This window comes from Atractosteus spatula, chromosome 6 (assembly GCF_055471065.1).
Source record: "Atractosteus spatula isolate fAtrSpa1 chromosome 6, fAtrSpa1.hap1, whole genome shotgun sequence".
NCBI lineage: Eukaryota > Metazoa > Chordata > Actinopteri > Semionotiformes > Lepisosteidae > Atractosteus > Atractosteus spatula.
The window spans coordinates 18,324,758-18,348,056 of NC_142711.1; the positions used below are offsets into that span (position 1 = coordinate 18,324,758).

Consider the following 23,299-nt stretch of genomic DNA (forward strand, 5'->3'; position numbering starts at 1 on the left):
CAGCAGAAAGTGCATCTCTGTCTCTGTTTCTCCCCGCTGGCAGTGGGAGCACAGCCTGTCCTCTCTGGGCAGCCAGGTCTGCCTGTGTTGCCCAGTTTCTATGGCCAGGCTGTGGTCACTGAGCCTGTACTTCTTCAGGTATCGCTTAGCATGCGAGAGGTAGCGAGATCGATGCCCGCATTCTCCAGTCTGTCTTGTATCCCCAAGCAGCGAGCATTGAAATTTCATGCTTACAAGGAAACAAAATCTAAACCAAAGCACAAAGCCAATTGAACACTTGTAATAACCCTTATATCGACAAGGAGGCTTTACTTCTATTTTCATTTGTTTTTGAATTACAAAGCTGAGGAAGCAGTCCTTACCATTCAAACACATGCAAAAAGACTATCTGATGTATTTTAACAGAAACTTTACTTTAAAAATAACATTACACTGCCTGGCACATTCAGTTATATCCTGACACGAGACATAAAAAGTAATAATTATGGCCCACAAATTAACCGACTGATTTGATCAATTGAAGTGTTCTGATTTTAGAGCCCCCTGTAATTTTTGCTAATTAGAACAACAACAATGCTGAGCCTTCAGCACAGCTCAAAGATCAAGATCAGCTGGTCTCAAACTTTGTTCTGCAAGTTTTTTGTTGGAATAGAGCTCAGAGCTGAGACGATCTCCAAATAATATATTAACTAGTCTGCAAGATACTGGCCTCCGTGTGGATGTAGTAGTTCGGGTGGGTAGCTGCGTCAGCATGCGTAGGCTGCAAAGGAACAAGTAATAGGTTTATTCCATGCTGAAAAGAGAAGAAAGAAAACACAGCGTTTCGTCCGTGGAGCCTTCTTCAGGTGTGAGAAAAACAGGGCATAAGCAAAGGTAACGTAGCAGGAGAACAAAAGCAGGGAAAGAGGAGGACAGGCACCTGACAGCGTGATTTCTCTCTTGAATGGTTACTAAATACGTTATGTGAACATGCCACCCGTAGAACTGTATATAGTTTCGCTGCTCCAGGCCTTTAGAGATTGATTGTAAGAGCGGGCAGGTAGGAGGTATGGATCCTGTGCAGGACTCAGGAGCGAGAGGGAACACCAATCCAAATCGCGAAGCAAAACGTATACCAGGAAGCAAGCAAGAAGGTCGGAAAACGAGAAAGACAACCAGAGAGCAACAACCCGAAACTCAAGACAAAGTCGAAATCGAGGGGCAGGCTAGAAGATCAAACACCGAGTGGAAACTAGCAGTGAAATAACGCGAACTCGAGGAGAACCCGCAAGAGTGAGCGGGAAGTGAGGAAAGAGGGGAACTGAAATAGTGACGGGAGTGAACGGTGATTGAGGGGGGGGGGGAGGGTATTACTCGCGGCGTGAGCGTTTGTTAAACACAGTTCGCGTGGGAATGCGAGACGGGACAGAGACGCGTGTGGAATTTGTAACATTGACGGCTTAAAGGGTGACTATAACAGAGGCTGGACTTTTACATTTTGCCATATCATCGAGAACTTCTCTGTTTTCAACTCCCGAAAAAGGTACCGTAGCTGTATTTTGACAGTAACGGTTTCGAAGTTACTGCTGGTATAAACAGATGAGTGTCCCCGCGCACATTTTTAGCACAGTTTCAAAATCCATGTAACTTTACAAGACGAAGAAAAATGAGAAAGACAGACTTAATATTATAAAGACTCAAAATCAAAACCATAAAGTCAACTAAGTATGGAACTCGTAAAAACACAGAACACTGAAATCGACAAACCTTTATTTACATATTATCCATTTTTTAATACGAAGCAGAAGTAGCTCCCACTGAATCCAATACCAGGTGTGTTAAAGTACCGCGCACCGATTTCTGTTTGTGTGACAGATCGCTTGCAAATAAGAATATTTTAAAGCGGACAAAGAACAAAGATAGAGCAATCGGTACTCCTGGCGCGTCTGAATTGAAAAACCATGTGAGTGACAAACCAGCACTTGTTTGGCTGAACTCCAGACCCATATCTTAGCAGCAGGGAGCGCTGTGATTGGGCGAAAACTACCTAAAATGAGAGCGGACACTGTGATTGGACAATTCATGGTAGCGAAACGGGCCTTGATTGGCTAAGACCACCAACTTTGAACAGAAGGCAATGTGCTAGTGAGCAGCCCGATGTGTTTAAAAGAATGACAAGCCAGGAAGGAGTCGAACCCACAATCTTCTGATCCGTAGTCAGAGTAAGAAGGATACCCGGCTCAGGTTCCACCGAGATTTGAACTCGGATCACTGGATTCAAAGTCCAGAGTGCTAACCATTACACCATGGAACCGCTGGCTTGTGAAAGAGCTTTAAAGATCCATAATGAGATCTTCTGCGTGTTTAATTTGTCTGCGTGAGACTCCGGTGTCTGTGTGACTTCGAAGCTCTGCTGTAGCCGCTGTGCATCTGAGCTCTAAAAACGGTTCCGTCCGCTTTCAGTCTTACAGACACGTCCGCACTCCCACTTAAAAAGCACCCCTTTTCTCACACATTCAGCCAAAATTCGTGCGGTGTTCCTGGTCATTTCAATCTCAGTTCGACGTCAGGTTTTTAACTCGTTTCTGCAGTCTTGTTTCAAGCGTTTCTCTGTCATTTGACTTCACGGGTACTCGACATTTTTGTAGCAGTATGGGAACACTCTTAAGAGAAATTGCAACACTTTACAGCGAGTGGCTGGAGACAAACATTTCGTGAGTTCATTCCAATACCGCCCCGTAATTCCAATACTTTTTCTTAATGAGGCGAGCTTTTTGTTAATCTTACAAGTGTAGATGAGACCGTAAATATAACTTTAGGTTAACAATGATGAGCTCTTGAACTTGAGTTCGGAATTCTCATCCTATTTTCTGCTTTGTTTTCTTTTTTACAGGTGTGTTTTTACTATTTTAGGGTCTTCAGGTGCTTTGCTTGATGAAAGAAGTTACATTCCGACTCTCTGGTCTGCTTTAGTACTAGAAGAGAGAAGCAGTCTGGAAGATGTGAAAACTATGTGATATTTTGGAAGAAAGCGGTTTTTCTTTGATATCGTAATCAAGCATAATTTCAGCTCGACACATAAACACTTTGGTTTAAAGAGACGTTATTTTAAAACACAAGATGTAGCAAACACGTGTAACCAAGTTGACTACTTGAGCGCTCTTTCCACTCACAAATGACCCAGAGCGCAGTATCTGGGGCTCGAAGGTTATTTTGTGGTGATAGTTAACAGACGTGGTTCAAGGAGGTATCTCCGTCAGGAGGGAAAAGGAACCCTTCCCTGACCGGGAATCGAACCCGGGCCGCGGCGGTGAGAGCGCCGAATCCTAACCACTAGACCACCAGGGAGACGGTCAACTCTCTCACTGTGTGTGAAGAGAAGACAGCGGTAACTGGGATTCGCGCCGGTGATCTTAATAGGACACAGAGAGCGATCGACACGCTTTTACAGTCTGTGTAGCGACAGCAGCGACACTGAGAGCTGCTGTGTGTAAGAAAGAGAAAATACGATCTGCTTGGAACAAAGACCTTGTTGCATAGCGAAACGTCTTGATACTCGAAGGTGTTTGTGGGATTATTTTTCCGTGACTTATTTTCGTTTTCACATTTTAGGAGATCATTCTCTCAGACCCGCAGGGTGATGGTTGGGAGCGAGTCCGGACGTGTCTAAGAGACCGAGCTCTTCGGTGTGAGTTTTTAGCGATTTAGAGATTGATTGTAAGAGCGGGCAGGTAGGAAGTATGGATCCTGTGCAGGACTCAGGAGCGAGAGGGAACACCAATCCACATCGCGAAGCAAAACGTATACCAGGAAGCAAGCAAGAAGGTCGGAAAACGAGAAAGACAACCAGACAGCAGCAACCAAACCTCAAAACAAGGTTGAATCATCAATGTGTGAAATTTGCTCCAAAATCCGGTTATAAAAATCGTATTAGCTTAAAAATAATGTATAAGCATGCCCCAATAACAAAACAACAGCCTTATACAATGAGGGGTTGCTGCTGGTCCATGAGGCTGCGGGTTTTCCTCTTTTACATTTTGCCATATCATCGAGAACTTCTCTGCTTTCTACTCCCGAAAAAGGCACCGTAGCTGTATTTTGACAGTAACGGTTTCGAAGTTACTGCGGGTATAAACAGATGAGTGTCCCCGCGCACATTTTTAGCACAGTTACATGGATTTTGGAACTTTACAAGACGAAGATAAATGAGAAAGCCATACTTAATATTATAAAGACTCAAAATCAAAAGCAAAAAGTCAACTAAGTATGGAACTAGTAAAAACACAAAACACTGAAATCGACAAGCCTTTATTTACATGTTATCCATTTTTGAATACGAAGCAGAAGTAGCTCCCACTGAATACAAACACCAGGTGTGTTAAAATACCGCGCACCGATTTCTGTTTGTGTGACAGATAGCTTGCAAATAAGACGAATATTTTAAAGCGGACAAAGAACGAAAATAGAACAATCGGTACTCCTGGCGGGTCTAAATTGAAAAACCATGTGAGTGACAAACCAGCACTTGCTTGGCTGAACTCCAGACCCATATCTTGGCAGCAGGGAGCGCTGTGATTGGGCGAAAACTACCTAACATGAGAGCGGACACTGTGATTGGACAATTCTTGTTAGCGATACGGGTCTTGATTGGTTATGGCTATCAACAATGAACAGATGTGCTAGTGAGCAGCCCGATGTGTTTAAAAGAAAGACGAGCCAGGCAGGAGTCGAACCTACAATCTTCTGATCCGTAGTCAGACGCGTTATCCATTGCGCCACTGGCCCCGCTGACACAGCTGCACCGCACCACAGTGAGCTCAGCGCCGCTACTAGTACGGCATCGCCCCGCTCCAACTTTTCTAACATCGATACACGCGTTTTCTACATTTTGTCGAAATCTATGTGTAACGTTGAAACTCCGCTTGAGTTCGACATCAAAGAAAAACCGTTTTCTTCCAAAACACCATACAGCTGTCACGTATTCCAGACTTTAGTTATCTCTTTAATTAGTGTAATCTTAGGTCCTGTTGTTGTTTCACTCAGTTGAGCAGTTGGAAATATTTTTCAGTTGTGACCTTTATTATTATTCAGTTGTGACCTTTTAAACATAAATCAGAAGGACAGCAGACCCTGTTGGGCGAGCAGATCACAGATTCGGAAAAAAAAGCTTCCTTCATCAATGAAAATTACCTGAACGGCTCTGGAATCCTAAAAGCACACCTGTAATGAAGCAATGAGAGCCGAAATCAGGAGAGTTTTGTACATAAGTTCAGGAAGTGATCGATTTTAACTTAACGATACATTAAAGGTTTCTTTTTTACACCGATGAAGATGTAAGAAAAACACACCTCACAGGTTCCACCGAGATTTGAACTCGGATCGCTGGATTCAGAGTCCAGAGTGCTAACCATTACACCATGGAACCGCTGTGCTACATTCTGATGTAGCAGCTGTCCATCTGAGCCCTGCAAACTGTTCCGTCCGCTTTCAGTCTCACAGACACGTCCCAATCCCGCTTAACAATCACCGATCACTAACCATCGGGCTCCAGATACTTTGCTCCTGCGCTCTGGGTCATTTGTGAGAGGAAAGAGCGCTCAAGCAGTCATGTGGAAGAGCACTTCACTGTTGTTTAACTGGATTATTTCTGTTAGTCCGATACGGTGCTTCCATCCCATTAAAAACTAAAACACTAAAGAGTTTTGTTAGAAACGGACTCACCCGAGACGCACACAAGGACCGTTGAACTCGAGTCTTTGTATCTAAATACAAGAAGAAAATCTGTTTTACACGCAAATATCATCAGCAGCATGTGAGCTCCTGAAGAGAACCAAGTTTACTTGTGGGTGGATTCTCTCATGTGGGGTCTTCCCTTGTGCTCCTGCGTCAATTGTATCAATAAAGTTTCACTTTCCGTGGGGATCGGTCTCTCAGACACGCCGGACTCGCTGTCAGCCATCTCCCTGAGTGCTAAGAGAACGATCTCCTAAAATCTGAAAAAAAATCTCAAAGCGTCTCGGTACCCATTTTGTACCAAACAGATCGTATTTCCTCTTTCTTACACACAGCAGCTCTCAGTGTCGCTGCTGTCGGTACACAAACTGTAAAAGCGTGTCGATCGCTCTCTGTCTTATTAAGATCACCGGCGCGAATCCCAGTTACCGCTGTCTTCTCTTCACACACAGTGAGAAAATCCACCGTCTCCGTTGAGTCTGTGATTATCAGCCACTCTATCAGGGGGAGTCGACACACTGGATACTTTATCTGTAAAAACGGGACGATCACACTTGAAGACAACCAACACAGGGAGCTATTGCTTCAGCCTTTATTAAGCTTTCAACCAACCTCTGAGATGCGCTATTTTCAATTTTCACGAGATTGTTAAGGAGAACAACAAAACAATGCCTTCCTTCGAGCCGGATTCGAACCAGCGACCTAAGGATTCCCAGCGATTCCCACTACAGTCCTCCGCTCTACCAACTGAGCTATCGAAGGGACGGCCAATGCTTTTTTTCTCACACGTTCAGCCTAAATTCGTGCGGTGTTCCTGATCATTTCAATCTCACTTCGACGTCAGGTTTTTAACTCGTTTCTGCAGTCTTGTTTCAAGCGTTTCTCTGTCATTTGACTTCACGGGTACTCGAAATTTTTGTAGCAGTATGGGAAGACTCTAAAGAGAAATTGCAACACTTTACAGCGACTGGCTGGAGACAAACATTTCGTGAGTTCATTCCAATACCGCCCTGTAATTCCAATACTTTTTCTTAATGAGGCGAGCTTAAGCTTGTTAATCTTACAAGTGTAGATGAGACCGTAAATATAACTTTAGGTTAACAATGATGAGCTCTTGAACTTGATTTCGAAATTCTCATCCTATTTTCTGCTTTGTTTGCTTTATTACACGTGTGTTTTTACTATTTTAGGGTCTTCAGGTGCTTTGCTTGATGAAAGAAGTTACAATCTGACTCTCTGGTCTGCTTTAGAACTAGAAGAGAGAAGCAGTCTGGAAGATGTGAAAACGGTGTGATATTTTGGAAGAAAGCGGTTTTTCTTTGATTTCGTATTTTAAAACACAAAATGTAGAAAACACGTGTAATCAAGTTGACTACTTGAGTGCTCTTTCCACTCACAAATGACTCAGAGCGCAGGAGCGGAGTATCTGCAGCTCGAAGGTTATTTTGTGGTGATAGTTAAGAGACGTGGTTCAAGTACAGTAGGTATCTGCGTCAGGAGGGAAAAGGGGACTCTTCCCTGACCGGGAATCGAACCCGGGCCGCGGCGGTGAGAGCGCCGAATCCTAACCACTAGACCACCAGGGAGACGGTTGGCTCTCTCCCTGTGTGCGAAGAGAAGACAGCGATAACCTGGATTCGCGCCGGTGGTCTTCATAGGACACAGAGAGCGATCGACACCCTTTTACAGTCTGTGTAGCGACAGCAGCGACACTGAGAGCTGCTGTGTGTAAGAAAGTGAAAATGAGATCTATTTGATACAAAGACTTTTTTGCACAGCGAGACGTCTTGATACTCGAAGGTTTGTGGGATTATTTTTCCGTGTTTTATTTACGTTTTCAGATTTTAGACATCTAATCTCATTGGTTCCGTGGTGTAATGGTTAGCACTCTGGACTTTGAATCCAGCGATCCGAGTTCAAATCTCGGTGGAACCTCAGCAGTGTATCTTTCTTACTTCTTTGTCGGGTGAGCGTTTTGTTAATATTAAGTGTAGCAATGAAACCTTCAATGTAGCGTTAAGTTAAAATCGATCACTTCTTGAATTTATGTAGGAAACTCTCCTGATTTGAGGTTTCATTGCTTCATTACAGGTGTGCTTTTATGATTCCAGAGTCAAGTTCAGGTACTTTGCTTGATGAAAGAAGCTTTTTTTTTAAATCTGTGATCTGCTCACCCAACACGGTCTGCTGTCCTACTGAAAGAGAGAAGCAGAGTAAGGAAGATGTTCATTCTTGAGAGTTTTTGCTCAATCACAGCGCACCCTGCTGTCAAGATTCTGGCTGAGATTGTAGCCAATCATGTGCTGCTCAGTCAATTCAATTCATTTCAAGGTGCTTTGTTGGCAAGACCAATGAATAAATCAGCATTGTCAAAGTAAAACAAATACAGTTAACATGAAAAAGTCCAAAGACATTTACATCTTAATTTAGACATAAGACATTTACATATAAACATATGCAGCATTTTTTGTGAGACAGACTCACTGTTCCTCAGGCTGTGACAGGAGATCACATACTGGGCTGCCAGTTCACCTGAGTTCCCTCCTCCCTCTCCCAGTAAGATTGAGACTTGTTGTGATTCTGGCAGGTGTGGGGATTCTGGGATCAGATTTCTAAATTTGGGCAGGAATGTTTGTCTAATCCTAGAATATTTGTCACAGTGCAGCAGAAAGTGCATCTCTGTCTCTGTTTCTCCCCGCTGGCAGTGGGAGCACAGCCTGTCCTCTCTGGGCAGCCAGGTCTGCCTGTGTCGCCCAGTTTCTATGGCCAGGCTGTGGTCACTGAGCCTGTACTTCTTCAGGTATCGCTTAGCATGCGAGAGGTAGCGAGATCGATGCCCGCATTCTCCAGTCTGTCTTGTATCCCCAAGCAGCGAGCATTGAAATTTCATGCTTACAAGGAAACAAAATCTAAACCAAAGCACAAAGCCAATTGAACACTTGTAATAACCCTTATATCGACAAGGAGGCTTTACTTCTATTTTCATTTGTTTTTGAATTACAAAGCTGAGGAAGCAGTCCTTGACATTCAAACACATGCAAAAAGACTATCTGATGTATTTTAACAGAAACGCCATCCTTACTTTAAAAATAACATTACACTGCCTGGCACATTCAGTTATATCCTGACACGAGACATAAAAAGTAATAATTATGGCCCACAAATTAACCGACTGATTTGATCAATTGAAGTGTTCTGATTTTAGAGCCCCCTGTAATTTTTGCTAATTAGAACAACAACAATGCTGAGCCTTCAGCACAGCTCAAAGATCAAGATCAGCTGGTCTCAAACTTTGTTCTGCAAGTTTTTTGTCGGAATAGAGCTCATAGCTGAGACGATCTCCAAATAATATATTAACTAGTCTGCAAGATACTGGCCTCCGTGTGGATGTAGTAGTTCGGGTGGGTAGCTGCGTCAGCATGCGTAGGCTGCAAAGGAACAAGTAATAGGTTTATTCCATGCTGAAAAGAGAAGAAAGAAAACACAGCGTTTCGTCCGTGGAGCCTTCTTCAGGTGTGAGAAAAACAGGGCATAAGCAAAGGTAACGTAGCAGGAGAACAAAAGCAGGGAAAGAGGAGGACAGGCACCTGACAGCGTGATTTCTCTCTTGAATGGTTACTAAATACGTTATGTGAACATGCCACCCGTAGAACTGTATATAGTTTCGCTGCTCCAGGCCTTTAGAGATTGATTGTAAGAGCGGGCAGGTAGGAGGTATGGATCCTGTGCAGGACTCAGGAGCGAGAGGGAACACCAATCCAAATCGCGAAGCAAAACGTATACCAGGAAGCAAGCAAGAAGGTCGGAAAACGAGAAAGACAACCAGAGAGCAACAACCCGAAACTCAAGACAAAGTCGAAATCGAGGGGCAGGCTAGAAGATCAAACACCGAGTGGAAACTAGCAGTGAAATAACGCGAACTCGAGGAGAACCCGCAAGAGTGAGCGGGAAGTGAGGAAAGAGGGGAACTGAAATAGTGACGGGAGTGAACGGTGATTGAGGGGGGGAGGGTATTACTCGCGGCGTGAGCGTTTGTTAAACACGGTTCGCGTGGGAATGCGAGACGGGACAGAGACGCGTGTGGAATGTGTAACATTGACGGCTTAAAGGGTGACTATAACAGATGCTGGACTTTTACATTTTGCCATATCATCGAGAACTTCTCTGTTTTCAACTCCCGAAAAAGGTACCGTAGCTGTATTTTGACAGTAACGGTTTCGAAGTTACTGCTGGTATAAACAGATGAGTGTCCCCGCGCACATTTTTAGCAGTTTCAAAATCCATGTAACTTTACAAGACGAAGAAAAATGAGAAAGACAGACTTAATATTATAAAGACTCAAAATCAAAACCATAAAGTCAACTAAGTATGGAACTCGTAAAAACACAGAACACTGAAATCGACAAACCTTTATTTACATATTATCCATTTTTTAATACGAAGCAGAAGTAGCTCCCACTGAATCCAATACCAGGTGTGTTAAAGTACCGCGCACCGATTTCTGTTTGTGTGACAGACCGCTTGCAAATAAGAATATTTTAAAGCGGACAAAGAACAAAGATAGAGCAATCGGTACTCCTGGCGCGTCTGAATTGAAAAACCATGTGAGTGACAAACCAGCACTTGTTTGGCTGAACTCCAGACCCATATCTTAGCAGCAGGGAGCGCTGTGATTGGGCGAAAACTACCTAAAATGAGAGCGGACACTGTGATTGGACAATTCATGGTAGCGAAACGGGCCTTGATTGGCTAAGACCACCAACTTTGAACAGAAGGCAATGTGCTAGTGAGCAGCCCGATGTGTTTAAAAGAATGACAAGCCAGGAAGGAGTCGAACCCACAATCTTCTGATCCGTAGTCAGAGTAAGAAGGATACCCGGCTCAGGTTCCACCGAGATTTGAACTCGGATCACTGGATTCAAAGTCCAGAGTGCTAACCATTACACCATGGAACCGCTAGCTTGTGAAAGAGCTTTAAAGATCCATAATGAGATCTTCTGCGTGTGTAATTTGTCTGCGTGAGACTCCGGTGTCTGTGTGACGTCGAAGCTCTGCTGTAGCCGCTGTGCATCTGAGCTCTACAAACGGTTCCGTCCGCTTTCAGTCTTATAGACACGTCCGCACTCCCACTTAAAAAGCACCCCTTTTCTCACACATTCAGCCCAAATTCGTGCGGTGTTCCTGGTCATTTCAATCTCACTTCGACGTCAGGTTTTTAACTCGTTTCTGCAGTCTTGTTTCAAGCGTTTCTCTGTCATTTGACCTCACGGGTACTCGACATTTTTGTAGCAGTATGGGAACACTCTTAAGAGAAATTGCAACACTTTACAGCGAGTGGCTGGAGACAAACATTTCGTGAGTTCATTCCAATACCGCCCCGTAATTCCAATACTTTTTCTTAATGAGGCGAGCTTTTTGTTAATCTTACAAGTGTAGATGAGACCGTAAATATAACTTTAGGTTAACAATGATGAGCTCTTGAACTTGAGTTCGGAATTCTCATCCTATTTTCTGCTTTGTTTTCTTTTTTACAGGTGTGTTTTTACTATTTTAGGGTCTTCAGGTGCTTTGCTTGATGAAAGAAGTTACATTCCGACTCTCTGGTCTGCTTTAGTACTAGAAGAGAGAAGCAGTCTGGAAGATGTGAAAACTATGTGATATTTTGGAAGAAAGCGGTTTTTCTTTGATATCGTAATCAAGCATAATTTCAGCTCGACACATAAACACTTTGGTTTAAAGAGACGTTATTTTAAAACACAAGATGTAGCAAACACGTGTAACCAAGTTGACTACTTGAGCGCTCTTTCCACTCACAAATGACCCAGAGCGCAGTATCTGGGGCTCGAAGGTTATTTTGTGGTGATAGTTAACAGACGTGGTTCAAGGAGGTATCTCCGTCAGGAGGGAAAAGGAGCCCTTCCCTGACCGGGAATCGAACCCGGGCCGCGGCGGTGAGAGCGCCGAATCCTAACCACTAGACCACCAGGGAGACGGTCGACTCAATTCAATTCAATTCAATTCAAGGTGCTTTATTAGCATGACCGATGGGTACAATCAGTGTTGCCAAAGCAAATGAAAGTAATGATATTTACATGAAACAAAACAAAAATAGAAGTAAAATAAAATCTACAGACATATTACAGACATTTACAACAAAGACATATTATACAATATTGACATATTCTGTAGGCGGCTGGAGCATTACTGGGAGACAGACTCACTGTTCCTCAGGCTGTGACAGGAGATCACATACTGGGCTGCCAGTTCAACTGAGTTCCCTCCTCCCTCTCCCAGTAGGATTGGGACCCGTTGTGATTCTGGCAGGTGTGGGAACTCTGGGATTATATTTCTGAATTTCGGGAAGAATGTTTCTCTAATCCCAGAGTATCTGTCACAGTGCAGTAGGAAGTGCACCTCTGTCTCTATTTCTCCCCGCTGGCAGTGGGAGCACAGCCTGTCCTCTCTGGACAGCCAGGTCTGCCTGTGTCGCCCAGTTTCTATGGCCAGGTTGTGGTCACTGAGCCTGTACTTCGTCTGTTTCTGTTTGTTATTTTTTATTTTGGTCAAATATTCAGCTAGTGTGTATTGTCTGTTTAAGGTTCTGTAACATTCCAGTTTATGTTGTGTTTGTGTGTGTGTGTCCCAGTGTGTGAGATATTGCTGTTTGATCTGTGCTGTGATGTGGTTGAGTCTGGGTTGTGGTGCTCTAGCAGTGCTGTCCTGAGGCTGGTTAGTGTCGGTGTGGCTCAGGGGGCTCTGTTTTGGGCTCAGCTCTTGGCTCAGCAGGGCTTTGTGGTGGTAGGAATTTTGGTCACTGTTTTTTAGGTGTAGCCAATACTTGAATATTCTTTTCTGTATGTTTATCAATAGTGGGTACTGGCCTAATTCGGCCCTGCACCCGTTGTTAGGAGTTCTTCTCTGCGCACGGAGGATGTTTCTACAGATCTCCATGTGCAGAGTTTCTGTGGGGTGTTTGTCCCATTGGGTGTAATCCTGGTCTGTGAGGGGACCCCACACTTCACTGCCGTAGAGGGCAATGGGTTGGATTACACTTTCAAATATTTGGAGCCAGATTCTTGTTGGTGGGTTGATGTTGAAGAGCCTCCTTCTTATTGCGTAGAAAGCCCTGAGTGCCTTCTCCCTCAGTGCCTTCACTGCCAGGTCAAAACTCCCGGAAGAGCTGATGGTGAGACCGAGATATGTGTAGCTGGATGTGTGCTCCAATGTGTTGTTGTTGAGTGTGAATTTGTACCTGTTTCCCTGAGGTCTGGCTTTCTTCTGGAAAACCATAACTCTGGTCTTGTCCAGATTGACTGTCAGTGCCCAGGTCTGACAGTACTGCTCCAGCAGTGCCAGGTTCTGCTGCAGCCCCTGTTCTGTGGGCGACAGCAGGACCAGGTCATCTGCGTAGAGCAGGAACTTGATTTCTGTGTCGTGTAGTGTGAGACCAGGAGCTGCAGACTGCTCCAACATTCCTGCTAATTCATTGATATAGATATTGAACAGTGTTGGGCTCAGGCTGCAGCCCTGTCTCACCCCGCGGCCTTGGGTGAAGAATTTAGTCCTTTTGTTTCCAATTTTCACTGCACATTTGCTCTCTGAATACATTGATTTAATGATGTCGTACACTTTGCCCCCTATGCCACTTTGGAGTAGTTTATAAAACAATCTCTCATGCCAAATCGAGTCAAATGCAGGGCTTGTTGCAACTTTGGGCTGCTGTGTCTCAGCATCTCATTTATGACACCATCATGGCCACAGGCTTTGCGTGGTCTGAGGGCCTGGAGTTTGTCCAGTAGCTCCTGCTCAGTGATTGGGGAGTCTAAGGGGTTTTGGTTGTCTTTGATAGCCAATTCCAAAATTTTGAGTTTTTCATAAATGGTGTTTTGGTCTGATTGATTTGTATTTGGGAGCTTTTCATAGAGATTTTCAAAGTATGTTTGCCAGATTGTTCCATTTTGGATGGCCAATTCTTCTGGTTTTGATTTGTTTAAGTTGTTCCACTTCTCCCAGAAACAGTTCTGATTTAGTGACTCCTCAATTTCTGCAAGTTGTTTGTCTATGTATGTGTTTCTTTTCTTTTTCAGCGTGTGTTTTTAAAGTTTTACCATGTCACAGTACCTGAGTCGCAGATCTGTGTTGTGTGGTTGTCTGTGTTTTTCATTTGAGACTTTTCGTAGTGCATTTCTGATGTTTTTGCACTCCGTATCAAACCACTTTTCTTTTGCTTTTGTTTTTTGGTAGTTTTTTGATTTAGTTGTTTTTAGCTTAGATTTTGATGCTAGTTTGTGGAATAGGTGATTTAGTTTTTGTGTGGCCAAGTTGATGCCTAATTTGTTGGTTTGATACGGAGTGTTTAGGAATGTGTCCATCAGTGTCTGAATTTCGTCATTGCCCAGTGCAGTTTGGTATCTGTCCAGGCTGTCTGTGTCCCATCTGTACGCCTGGTTGAGGTCATACAGCTGGCTGGGCTGTGTCAGTGTGTCTCTGTACTGGTGTGCTCTCTTCATGTAGAGTGTGATCTGGCTGTGGTCGGAGAGGGGAGTTTGTGGCCTGACAGTGAAGGCACTGATACAGGAGGGGTCCAGGTCGGTGATGGCATAGTCCACCACACTGCTGCCCAGAGCTGAGCTGTAGGTGAACCTGCCTAGAGAGTCCCCTCTAGTCCTGCCGTTGACGATGTACAGGCCCAGCCCTTGACAGAGCTGCAGCAGCTCGCGCCCGGTGCTGTTGACCGTAGTGTCATGGCTGCACCTGTGTGAGGTGACCGGTGTGTGGTACAGAGGGGATTGTCCGAATATGTGAGTGTTTCCCTGTGTGCTGGTGAAGTCTGCCAGTGTGCCTGTTCGTGCGTTGAGGTCACCATAGAGCAGCACGTTTCCCTGGCCCTGGAAGTGACCGATCTCCGTGTGGAGACTGGGGAGAATTCCCTCACTGTAGTAGGGGGATTCTGAGGGCGGGATGTAGACAGCACACAGGAAAACCTCGTTTTCTGTACAGATGGTATTTCTTTTGATTTTAAGCCAAACTCGTGACTCTTCTTTCTTTACTAATTGTATGGAGTGACTGAGCTCCGCTCTGTACCACACAATGATCCCCCCAGAGTCTCTGCCCCGGGTGATTTGGGGTTTTTTGACAGAGGGCACCATGATCTCCTTGTAGCCTGGGGGACAGTGGGTAGCCAAGTCTCCCCGACACCATGTCTCCTGTAGGATCATGATGTCTGTCTCCTTTACATCCTTGATAAATTCAGGATCAGTGCTCTTCAGCCCAAATGCTGACGAGCCCAGACCCTGAATGTTCCACATACTTATCTTTAGAGATCTCATTGTTATCGCTTGAATTATCTTTGCAAGTTGTTATTGTTTTCTGGAACTGTATCAAATTTGTGTTGGACATTTACATCATCGACAGAAACAAGTATTGTGCTGGGTTTTTGTCTGTCGCTGTGGGTGGTGGAAGTTCAGCTCATAAGCCGGGTGCAGATGAGGTTCAGGAGCTGCCGGATTTCTCCCAGCTCCAAACCGCTCGGGACTGCTGGTCTGGCCAGGGCTGCGGCGTAGCTGTGCAGGAGGGGCTCGGTCCGGCTCTGTAGTTGTGCTGGGTGGGGAGGGGTTGTGGTTCTGGTCCGGTTCAGCTGCTGGTCTGGGTGAGGGGCATGGGGTGGGGCGCTGGTTCTGGTCCTGTTAGGTCGTTGGTCTGGGTTGGAGGGCTGTAGGGTGGTGCTGGTTCTGTTCTTTGTGGGTTGAGCTGGTCTGGGTTGGGGGTGTGGGTGCTGGGGCGTTCCTCTGGTAGTCCTCCTGTTTCTCTCTGGGGTGCTGTTCGGGTGTCTGCCCAGTGTGGTGTCTTTCAGAGTTTTTGTGAAGAGTCCAATGGTCTGTTTTTTGAGGTGTTTATGGTCGTGTAGGTGCTGTGGTCCAAGGGTGGAGTGATGGGCCAGGTAGACGATTGGGAGCAGGGCGCAGCACCGTGAGATCTCGGCATTGATTCTCTGGATGGTGTGGTGCTGCTCGTCCTGTCTCGGCAGCAGGGTGGAGATGACAATTCGGGCGCGAGGGAACTCCTGTATGGCCCTCTCTGCCACTCTCCTGATGGACTGGGCCACCTGCTCCCTCTGGGTCCTCAGGTCGTTGGTGCCGGTGTGGATGATGATGTGCTGAGGGGCTCCCAGTACCGACCTGGACAGCAGCTGCAGGGCCTTCTCTGTCGTCGGACACCAGAGCTTTGCTGTTTGTAATCCTGGGAAGAGCCTGTGCTCATCGATGTACCTCCCGTTGGAGTCGATGAGAAGGGCTACTTCCATGCGTCTGCCTCTGGTGTCCAGTCTGCTGGAGGGGCGCTGTGCTGCCGGGCGGGCGGCTGCTTGGGGGGGTGCAGTGTGTGAGGTGGAGGAGTTGGGTGGGGCCGGGTGTGTGTGTGGGTCACCCTGAGTGTTCGGCAAGGTGGATGTGCTTTTGGGCAGTGGAGTTGTGAGGGGATTTGGGGTGCCGGGGGGTGCAGTGGGTGTGGTGTTTGCTACGGTGGGGGTACTGGGTAAGTGGGAGTTGGTGGTGGGGGTTGTAGGGGTGTCAGGTTGTGTGGAGGTGGGTGTGTCTTTGCGGGTTGGGGGTGGGTGTTGTGTGTTGTGTGTTCTGGGTCTCAGGGCTGTTCTGTTGCAGTCCGGGCTGCAGTGGGAAGTAGTGAGTTTCCTCAGCTGGTCTTTGAGAGTCTTGCTTGTCCTCTCCGCGAGCTGCAGCTCCTCTCTCAGCTCTGCTACTTCCGACTGCAGCTTACTGTTGTCCTGCAGCAGCTCCTCCATCTGTGCCCTGAGCTGTTTGTTGGAGGTTTTACATTCATTCTTGTGTTTGTTAACCTCGTCTCTTAGCTGTTGTGCTGTCTGCCCCTCTGTGAGTCTCCCCAGCATCAGCTCCTTGAACTCAGTGAAGTCCAGCTCCAGAGCAGAGAGTTTCTCTCTCAGGAGGCGCACTGTGCTGTGGTCACAGGGGGGTTGGTGTGGGCTGTGTGTGTCCGGGTGGTGTGTTTCTGTGTTGCCGAGGGCTACACTCTTGCTGGGCTGTTCTGTGGCTGAGGTTGTGTTTGTGGGCTCTAAAACAGGTGGAGCTGAACTCTCCGGTGCTGTGGGCATCAGGCTGCTGGGTTTTTCTCCTGTTTCTGGGGGAGGTTTCTCCAGGTCGGCCTGTGTTTTAAGGTCTGTGAACTTTTCCTCGAAAAGCTCCAGAGCGGCCTCACTGCCCTGTATCATCACTGTACCATTGTGGTAGGTGTTGACAGTCAGGACAGTGTCTTCTACCTCGCTGTCGCCCCCTATGGAGATTTGCCTGCCTTTGCTGATGCCCCTTCTGGTGGTGTTTGTATAATTCTTACACACAGCTGTGTGCCAGGCATTCGGATGCTCAGTAAAAAAGAGCAGGTTGGTTTTTATGTGTTTTTCTCCTGCCTGGCAGTAGTCAGCAATGAGGGTCTCTGGGTTTTCTTTCATCCAGGAGTCTTTGTACTGTTTCCTGGTCTTAACGGTTTTCACGTCCTCAGGGTACTGGAGTACTGTGCTGAGGGGGCAGGGCTGCTCCAGTGGGGCTGTATTCTGCTCTGTACTCATCTTCCTCTTTTAAATACAATGGGCCCAGGTGAGAAGAGCAAACAGACGGCCTGGCTCGGGCGTTTTGAATACAATCAGCCCCCTGTTGCTTGGGAACAGGTTCTTCAACTTTGGCCTTTTGAGTGTAGTGGGCCCAAGTGGTATTTTGTTTAATTTAAACTTTAAGGTAACTTTTTCTAAAGACTTTTTAAACTTTTATCTAGCAAAGCAGTTCAATTTTTTAGAGGCCTCTTCAAGAAAGGAGAAGAAAGAACAGGGCTTACCAGGTGTTTTTCGTGTTGGTGGCTGAGTTCTTGGCTTCTCCTGATGCTGCTTCTATTTTCCCTTTCCTTCTTGTTTCACTGTGTGTGAAGAGAAGACAGCGGTAACCTGGATTCGCGCCGGTGGTCTTAATAGGACACAGAGAGCGATCGACACGCTTTTACAGTCTGTGTAGCGACAGCAGCGACACTGAGAGCTGCTGTGTGTAAGAAAGAGAAAATACGATCTGCTTGGAACAAAGACCTTGTTGCATAGCGAAACGTCTTGATACTCGAAGGTGTTTGTGGGATTATTTTTCCGTGACTTATTTTCGTTTTCACATTTTAGGAGATCATTCTCTCAGACCCGCAGGGTGATGGTTGGGAGCGAGTCCGGACGTGTCTAAGAGACCGAGCTCTTCGGTGTGAGTTTTTAGCGATTTAGAGATTGATTGTAAGAGCGGGCAGGTAGGAAGTATGGATCCTGTGCAGGACTCAGGAGCGAGAGGGAACACCAATCCACATCGCAAAGCAAAACGTATACCAGGAAGCAAGCAAGAAGGTCGGAAAACGAGAAAGACAACCAGACAGCAGCAACCAAACCTCAAAACAAGGTTGAATCATCAATGTGTGAAATTTGCTCCAAAATCCGGTTATAAAAATCGTATTAGCTTAAAAATAATGTATAAGCATGCCCCAATAACAAAACAACAGCCTTATACAATGAGGGGTTGCTGCTGGTCCATGAGGCTGCGGGTTTTCCTCTTTTACATTTTGCCATATCATCGAGAACTTCTCTGCTTTCTACTCCCGAAAAAGGCACCGTAGCTGTATTTTGACAGTAACGGTTTCGAAGTTACTGCGGGTATAAACAGATGAGTGTCCCCGCGCACATTTTTAGCACAGTTACATGGATTTTGGAACTTTACAAGACGAAGATAAATGAGAAAGCCATACTTAATATTATAAAGACTCAAAATCAAAAGCATAAAGTCAACTAAGTATGGAACTAGTAAAAACACAAAACACTGAAATCGACAAGCCTTTATTTACATGTTATCCATTTTTGAATACGAAGCAGAAGTAGCTCCCACTGAATACAAACACCAGGTGTGTTAAAATACCGCGCACCGATTTCTGTTTGTGTGACAGATAGCTTGCAAATAAGACGAATATTTTAAAGCGGACAAAGAACGAAAATAGAACAATCGGTACTCCTGGCGGGTCTAAATTGAAAAACCATGTGAGTGACAAACCAGCACTTGCTTGGCTGAACTCCAGACCCATATCTTGGCAGCAGGGAGCGCTGTGATTGGGCGAAAACTACCTAACATGAGAGCGGACACTGTGATTGGACAATTCTTGTTAGCGATACGGGTCTTGATTGGTTATGGCTATCAACAATGAACAGATGTGCTAGTGAGCAGCCCGATGTGTTTAAAAGAAAGACGAGCCAGGCAGGAGTCGAACCTACAATCTTCTGATCCGTAGTCAGACGCGTTATCCATTGCGCCACTGGCCCCGCTGACACAGCTGCACCGCACCACAGTGAGCTCAGCGCCGCTACTAGTACGGCATCGCCCCGCTCCAACTTTTCTAACTTGGATACACGCGTTTTCTACATTTTGTCGAAATCTATGTGTAACGTTGAAACTCCGCTTGAGTTCGACATCAAAGAAAAACCGTTTTCTTCCAAAACACCATACAGCTGTCACGTATTCCAGACTTTAGTTATCTCTTTAATTAGTGTAATCTTAGGTCCTGTTGTTGTTTCACTCAGTTGAGCAGTTGGAAATATTTTTCAGTTGTGACCTTTATTATTATTCAGTTGTGACCTTTTAAACATAAATCAGAAGGACAGCAGACCCTGTTGGGCGAGCAGATCACAGATTCGGAAAAAAAAGCTTCCTTCATCAATGAAAATTACCTGAACGGCTCTGGAATCCTAAAAGCACACCTGTAATGAAGCAATGAGAGCCGAAATCAGGAGAGTTTTGTACATAAGTTCAGGAAGTGATCGATTTTAACTTAACGATACATTAAAGGTTTCTTTTTTACACCGATGAAGATGTAAGAAAAACACACCTCACAGGTTCCACCGAGATTTGAACTCGGATCGCTGGATTCAGAGTCCAGAGTGCTAACCATTACACCATGGAACCGCTGTGCTACATTCTGATGTAGCAGCTGTCCATCTGAGCCCTGCAAACTGTTCCGTCCGCTTTCAGTCTCACAGACACGTCCCAATCCCGCTTAACAATCACCGATCACTAACCATCGGGCTCCAGATACTTTGCTCCTGCGCTCTGGGTCATTTGTGAGAGGAAAGAGCGCTCAAGCAGTCATGTGGAAGAGCACTTCACTGTTGTTTAACTGGATTATTTCTGTTAGTCCGATACGGTGCTTCCATCCCATTAAAAACTAAAACACTAAAGAGTTTTGTTAGAAACGGACTCACCCGAGACGCACACAAGGACCGTTGAACTCGAGTCTTTGTATCTAAATACAAGAAGAAAATCTGTTTTACACGCAAATATCATCAGCAGCATGTGAGCTCCTGAAGAGAACCAAGTTTACTTGTGGGTGGATTCTCTCATGTGGGGTCTTCCCTTGTGCTCCTGCGTCAATTGTATCAATAAAGTTTCACTTTCCGTGGGGATCGGTCTCTCAGACACGCCGGACTCGCTGTCAGCCATCTCCCTGAGTGCTAAGAGAACGATCTCCTAAAATCTGAAAAAAAATCTCAAAGCGTCTCGGTACCCATTTTGTACCAAACAGATCGTATTTCCTCTTTCTTACACACAGCAGCTCTCAGTGTCGCTGCTGTCGGTACACAAACTGTAAAAGCGTGTCGATCGCTCTCTGTCTTATTAAGATCACCGGCGCGAATCCCAGTTACCGCTGTCTTCTCTTCACACACAGTGAGAAAATCCACCGTCTCCGTTGAGTCTGTGATTATCAGCCACTCTATCAGGGGGAGTCGACACACTGGATACTTTATCTGTAAAAACGGGACGATCACACTTGAAGACAACCAACACAGGGAGCTATTGCTTCAGCCTTTATTAAGCTTTCAACCAACCTCTGAGATGCGCTATTTTCAATTTTCACGAGATTGTTAAGGAGAACAACAAAACAATGCCTTCCTTCGAGCCGGATTCGAACCAGCGACCTAAGGATTCCCAGCGATTCCCACTACAGTCCTCCGCTCTACCAACTGAGCTATCGAAGGGACGGCCAATGCTTTTTTTCTCACATGTTCAGCCTAAATTCGTGCGGTGTTCCTGATCATTTCAATCTCACTTCGACGTCAGGTTTTTAACTCGTTTCTGCAGTCTTGTTTCAAGCGTTTCTCTGTCATTTGACTTCACGGGTACTCGAAATTTTTGTAGCAGTATGGGAAGACTCTAAAGAGAAATTGCAACACTTTACAGCGACTGGCTGGAGACAAACATTTCGTGAGTTCATTCCAATACCGCCCTGTAATTCCAATACTTTTTCTTAATGAGGCGAGCTTAAGCTTGTTAATCTTACAAGTGTAGATGAGACCGTAAATATAACTTTAGGTTAACAATGATGAGCTCTTGAACTTGATTTCGAAATTCTCATCCTATTTTCTGCTTTGTTTGCTTTATTACACGTGTGTTTTTACTATTTTAGGTTCTTCAGGTGCTTTGCTTGATGAAAGAAGTTACAATCTGACTCTCTGGTCTGCTTTAGAACTAGAAGAGAGAAGCAGTCTGGAAGATGTGAAAACGGTGTGATATTTTGGAAGAAAGCGGTTTTTCTTTGATTTCGTATTTTAAAACACAAAATGTAGAAAACACGTGTAATCAAGTTGACTACTTGAGTGCTCTTTCCACTCACAAATGACTCAGAGCGCAGGAGCGGAGTATCTGCAGCTCGAAGGTTATTTTGTGGTGATAGTTAAGAGACATGGTTCAAGTACAGTAGGTATCTGCGTCAGGAGGGAAAAGGGGACTCTTCCCTGACCGGGAATCGAACCCGGGCCGCGGCGGTGAGAGCGCCGAATCCTAACCACTAGACCACCAGGGAGACGGTTGGCTCTCTCCCTGTGTGCGAAGAGAAGACAGCGATAACCTGGATTCGCGCCGGTGGTCTTCATAGGACACAGAGAGCGATCGACACCCTTTTACAGTCTGTGTAGCGACAGCAGCGACACTGAGAGCTGCTGTGTGTAAGAAAGTGAAAATGAGATCTATTTGATACAAAGACTTTTTTGCACAGCGAGACGTCTTGATACTCGAAGGTTTGTGGGATTATTTTTCCGTGTTTTATTTACGTTTTCAGATTTTAGACATCTAATCTCATTGGTTCCGTGGTGTAATGGTTAGCACTCTGGACTTTGAATCCAGCGATCCGAGTTCAAATCTCGGTGGAACCTCAGCAGTGTATCTTTCTTACTTCTTTGTCGGGTGAGCGTTTTGTTAATATTAAGTGTAGCAATGAAACCTTCAATGTAGCGTTAAGTTAAAATCGATCACTTCTTGAATTTATGTAGGAAACTCTCCTGATTTGAGGTTTCATTGCTTCATTACAGGTGTGCTTTTATGATTCCAGAGTCAAGTTCAGGTACTTTGCTTGTTGAAAGAAGCTTTTTTTTTAAATCTGTGATCTGCTCACCCAACACGGTCTGCTGTCCTACTGAAAGAGAGAAGCAGAGTAAGGAAGATGTTCATTCTTGAGAGTTTTTGCTCAATCACAGCGCACCCTGCTGTCAAGATTCTGGCTGAGATTGTAGCCAATCATGTGCTGCTCAGTCAATTCAATTCATTTCAAGGTGCTTTGTTGGCAAGACCAATGAATAAATCAGCATTGTCAAAGTAAAACAAATACAGTTAACATGAAAAAGTCCAAAGACATTTACATCTTAATTTAGACATAAGACATTTACATATAAACATATGCAGCATTTTTTGTGAGACAGACTCACTGTTCCTCAGGCTGTGACAGGAGATCACATACTGGGCTGCCAGTTCACCTGATTCCCTCCTCCCTCTCCCAGTAAGATTGAGACTTGTTGTGATTCTGGCAGGTGTGGGGATTCTGGGATCAGATTTCTAAATTTGGGCAGGAATGTTTGTCTAATCCTAGAATATTTGTCACAGTGCAGCAGAAAGTGCATCTCTGTCTCTGTTTCTCCCCGCTGGCAGTGGGAGCACAGCCTGTCCTCTCTGGGCAGCCAGGTCTGCCTGTGTCGCCCAGTTTCTATGGCCAGGCTGTGGTCACTGAGCCTGTACTTCTTCAGGTATCGCTTAGCATGCGAGAGGTAGCGAGATCGATGCCCGCATTCTCCAGTCTGTCTTGTATCCCCAAGCAGCGAGCATTGAAATTTCATGCTTACAAGGAAACAAAATCTAAACCAAAGCACAAAGCCAATTGAACACTTGTAATAACCCTTATATCGACAAGGAGGCTTTACTTCTATTTTCATTTGTTTTTGAATTACAAAGCTGAGGAAGCAGTCCTTGACATTCAAACACATGCAAAAAGACTATCTGATGTATTTTAACAGAAACGCCATCCTTACTTTAAAAATAACATTACACTGCCTGGCACATTCAGTTATATCCTGACACGAGACATAAAAAGTAATAATTATGGCCCACAAATTAACCGACTGATTTGATCAATTGAAGTGTTCTGATTTTAGAGCCCCCTGTAATTTTTGCTAATTAGAACAACAACAATGCTGAGCCTTCAGCACAGCTCAAAGATCAAGATCAGCTGG

General features: G+C 45.2%; 14 non-coding genes across 14 annotated transcripts; 2 read left to right on the plus strand and 12 right to left on the minus strand.

The window, feature by feature from the left end:
• Positions 1-2,221: 2,221 nt before the first annotated feature.
• On the minus strand, positions 2,222-2,293 carry trnaq-uug (transfer RNA glutamine (anticodon UUG)). The gene has a single exon. It is a non-coding gene; the product is annotated as a tRNA-Gln (tRNA).
• A 962-nt stretch (positions 2,294-3,255) lies between these two features.
• On the minus strand, positions 3,256-3,327 carry trnae-cuc (transfer RNA glutamic acid (anticodon CUC)). Its single transcript has one exon. It is a non-coding gene; the product is annotated as a tRNA-Glu (tRNA).
• A 1,364-nt stretch (positions 3,328-4,691) lies between these two features.
• On the minus strand, positions 4,692-4,764 carry trnar-acg (transfer RNA arginine (anticodon ACG)). The gene has a single exon. It is a non-coding gene; the product is annotated as a tRNA-Arg (tRNA).
• Positions 4,765-5,332: 568 nt separating this feature from the next.
• trnaq-cug (transfer RNA glutamine (anticodon CUG)) lies at positions 5,333-5,404 on the minus strand. The gene has a single exon. It is a non-coding gene; the product is annotated as a tRNA-Gln (tRNA).
• A 982-nt stretch (positions 5,405-6,386) lies between these two features.
• trnay-gua (transfer RNA tyrosine (anticodon GUA)) lies at positions 6,387-6,474 on the minus strand. Its single transcript is given in 2 exon segments — positions 6,387-6,422; positions 6,438-6,474. It is a non-coding gene; the product is annotated as a tRNA-Tyr (tRNA).
• A 752-nt stretch (positions 6,475-7,226) lies between these two features.
• Positions 7,227-7,298, minus strand: trnae-cuc (transfer RNA glutamic acid (anticodon CUC)). The gene has a single exon. It is a non-coding gene; the product is annotated as a tRNA-Glu (tRNA).
• Positions 7,299-7,575: 277 nt separating this feature from the next.
• trnaq-uug (transfer RNA glutamine (anticodon UUG)) lies at positions 7,576-7,647 on the plus strand. Its single transcript has one exon. It is a non-coding gene; the product is annotated as a tRNA-Gln (tRNA).
• A 2,948-nt stretch (positions 7,648-10,595) lies between these two features.
• trnaq-uug (transfer RNA glutamine (anticodon UUG)) lies at positions 10,596-10,667 on the minus strand. The gene has a single exon. It is a non-coding gene; the product is annotated as a tRNA-Gln (tRNA).
• Positions 10,668-11,629: 962 nt separating this feature from the next.
• On the minus strand, positions 11,630-11,701 carry trnae-cuc (transfer RNA glutamic acid (anticodon CUC)). Its single transcript has one exon. It is a non-coding gene; the product is annotated as a tRNA-Glu (tRNA).
• Positions 11,702-18,996: 7,295 nt separating this feature from the next.
• trnar-acg (transfer RNA arginine (anticodon ACG)) lies at positions 18,997-19,069 on the minus strand. Its single transcript has one exon. It is a non-coding gene; the product is annotated as a tRNA-Arg (tRNA).
• A 568-nt stretch (positions 19,070-19,637) lies between these two features.
• trnaq-cug (transfer RNA glutamine (anticodon CUG)) lies at positions 19,638-19,709 on the minus strand. The gene has a single exon. It is a non-coding gene; the product is annotated as a tRNA-Gln (tRNA).
• Positions 19,710-20,691: 982 nt separating this feature from the next.
• trnay-gua (transfer RNA tyrosine (anticodon GUA)) lies at positions 20,692-20,779 on the minus strand. Its single transcript is given in 2 exon segments — positions 20,692-20,727; positions 20,743-20,779. It is a non-coding gene; the product is annotated as a tRNA-Tyr (tRNA).
• A 752-nt stretch (positions 20,780-21,531) lies between these two features.
• trnae-cuc (transfer RNA glutamic acid (anticodon CUC)) lies at positions 21,532-21,603 on the minus strand. Its single transcript has one exon. It is a non-coding gene; the product is annotated as a tRNA-Glu (tRNA).
• A 277-nt stretch (positions 21,604-21,880) lies between these two features.
• trnaq-uug (transfer RNA glutamine (anticodon UUG)) lies at positions 21,881-21,952 on the plus strand. The gene has a single exon. It is a non-coding gene; the product is annotated as a tRNA-Gln (tRNA).
• Positions 21,953-23,299: the final 1,347 nt, after the last annotated feature.